Genomic DNA, 2,500 nt, shown 5'->3' on the forward strand with positions numbered 1-2,500 from the left:
CCTACACCGAGCATGCCAAGAGGAAGGACTGTCACTGCCATGGATGTCGTCTACGCCCTCAAACGCCAAGGCCGTACCCTGTACGGTTTCGGCGGTTAGATGCCTTCTTTGCAAGGTTATCTAAGACCTACAGACAAGCAAGAATCCTGCTTGCAATCCTTGCAAAGGGAGGACTGTTTGTCTCACCTAAACCCGGACCTTTTTAGGTCCACAAATCACTTCTATAAGAAAGAATCTTTTGACTGAAATACACACTATTTGCCCCTCTAAAGGAATAAGCCTATAATGTCGCTCTGTAGCCAATGAACAAGTACATTAAGCATGCCTATATCTATCTATCTATCTATCTATCTATCTATTTATCTATCTATCTATCTGTCTATCTATCAATCTATTTGGAAAAGGATGTTATTATATTTTTTTTTTTTTTTTTTCCATGTGAATCAATAAAGGTTTTTTTTTAGTCTTTTAGCCACTGTTGGATCTGGTTGGAAGGAATCGTTTGAATTGGGATTGTATATTATAATCTCAATGATTAATTTATACTAGAATAGCAATCATAATAAACGTTGAATGTCGAGGGCGGTGAATGAGAGATGAAATACGTTTCGGTGTCAAAAAAGAAAACATTGATTATAAATACAAGTTGCAAGTTGTAATTCCATGTCAACGGCCATACCACGTTGAAAACACCGCTTCTCGTCCGATCAGCGAAGTTAAGCAACGTTGGGTCTGGTCAGTACTTGGATGGGTGACCGCCTGGGAACACCAGATGCTGTTGGCATTTTGATTTCCGTAACCAGTACCCAAACAAAAAAATAATAAATAATATATATACACAATATATTCATATTCATATTATTTATCTATCTATCTATCTATCTATCTATTTTGATAGAAATCGAAGTAGAAATAGATATAGAAAAAGAAAAATATAGATATAGATAGATAGAGATATATAGAGAGAGAGAGATATATATATATATATATATATATATATATATATATATATATATATATATATATATATATATATATATATATAAATATATAAATATGAATAATATAATTGAATCTATCTGTTTGTTTATATACATACATACTGACTGTGTTTGTTTATTCCTTTTTTTTTTTTTCTAATGGGCAACATATTGACATTTGCAACTAAGAAATAATAAGTGTTCTGCCGAATGATTGGGATGGCATGTAGAAATAATATTCAATTCGTGAGGGCATAAGTCATTCATTCATTGTCAAGATTCTTTCTTATAGTAATGCTTTTGTGGTTCCAAATTGGAACCGAGGTTTTAGTGGAGGAGACCAGTTGCCAGTCACACAAGCATCCAAGAAATTTGAACAATTTACTTGGAGGATGTGTACTTGGTGACAGCCTTGGTGCCCTCAGAGACGCGTGCTTGGCAAGTTCACCAGGCAACAGGAGACGGACAGCAGTCTGGATCTCCCGGGAGGTGATGGTGGAGCGCTTGTTGTAGTGTGCCAGGCGGGAAGCTTCGGCAGCAATACGTTCAAAGATGTCATTCACGAAGGAGTTCATGATGGACATGGCCTTGGAAGAGATACCAGTGTCGGGGTGGACCTGCTTCAGGACCTTGTAGATGTAGATGGAATAGCTTTCCTTCCTCCTGCGCTTCTTCTTCTTATCACCCTTGGCAATGCTCTTCTGAGCCTTGCCTGCCTTTTTGGCAGCCTTTCCTGAAGTCTTGGGTGGCATGTTACGTCTATACAGTCAGCGAGAGAGTATGCCGCGCAGCCCTTCCTCTAGCTATTTATACCGAACTGGCTGGTTTGTAAAATGTGGCTGGTCTTTTTTCATTGGCTGAGCGACGGGTGAGCCGAATTGTCATTGGTGGTTGGCTGGCGCCTTCAATCCGGTAGTAGGGTATAAAGGGCTAAGCTGCGAGTTTTGCGCCAGTTTGCTCGTCACAGCAGCACGATCTACAACTAACTCTCATCATGTCTGGACGCGGAAAGGGAGGCAAAGTAAAGGGAAAGTCAAAGTCCCGTAGCAGCAGGGCTGGACTTCAGTTCCCCGTGGGACGTATCCACCGTCTTTGCGCAAGGGCAACTATGCTGAACGTGTAGGTGCTGGAGCTCCAGTCTACTTGGCTGCAGTCATGGAGTACTTGGCTGCCGAAGTCTTGAGTTGGCTGGTAATGCTGCCCGTGACAACAAGAAGACCAGGATCATTCCCCGTCACTTGCAATTGGCCATCCGCAACGACGAAGAGCTCAACAAGTTGCTCTCTGGCGTGACCATTGCCCAGGGTGGTGTCTTGCCCAACATCCAGGCAGTTCTCTTGCCCAAGAAGACCGAAAAGAAGTAAATCTTTGCTGCTGTTGCTTGCAAGGGTCTACTTTGGACCGACCAAGAAATCAGGCTCCATATTGGAGCCACAAATCTTTATAAGAAAGAATTCTATGACTACTCAAAAGAAAAAATACTCAATAAACCAAATCCTTGGCCTCATAATATTCGAAAA

At 41.0% G+C, this 2,500-nt stretch overlaps 1 non-coding gene and 2 pseudogenes across 1 annotated transcript; 2 read left to right on the forward strand and 1 right to left on the reverse strand.

Moving 5' to 3' along the window:
- The first annotated feature begins 665 nt into the window (after nucleotides 1–665).
- LOC137641698 (5S ribosomal RNA) lies at nucleotides 666–784 on the forward strand. The gene has a single exon (XR_011044568.1). It is a non-coding gene; the product is annotated as a 5S ribosomal RNA (ribosomal RNA).
- A 506-nt stretch (nucleotides 785–1,290) lies between these two features.
- On the reverse strand, nucleotides 1,291–1,732 carry LOC137640706 (histone H2B-like; annotated as a pseudogene).
- Nucleotides 1,733–1,974: 242 nt separating this feature from the next.
- LOC137640707 (histone H2A-like) lies at nucleotides 1,975–2,410 on the forward strand (annotated as a pseudogene).
- The last annotated feature ends 90 nt before the right edge of the window (nucleotides 2,411–2,500 follow it).

Source organism: Palaemon carinicauda, chromosome 5 (assembly GCF_036898095.1).
Source record: "Palaemon carinicauda isolate YSFRI2023 chromosome 5, ASM3689809v2, whole genome shotgun sequence".
Lineage (NCBI taxonomy): Eukaryota > Metazoa > Arthropoda > Malacostraca > Decapoda > Palaemonidae > Palaemon > Palaemon carinicauda.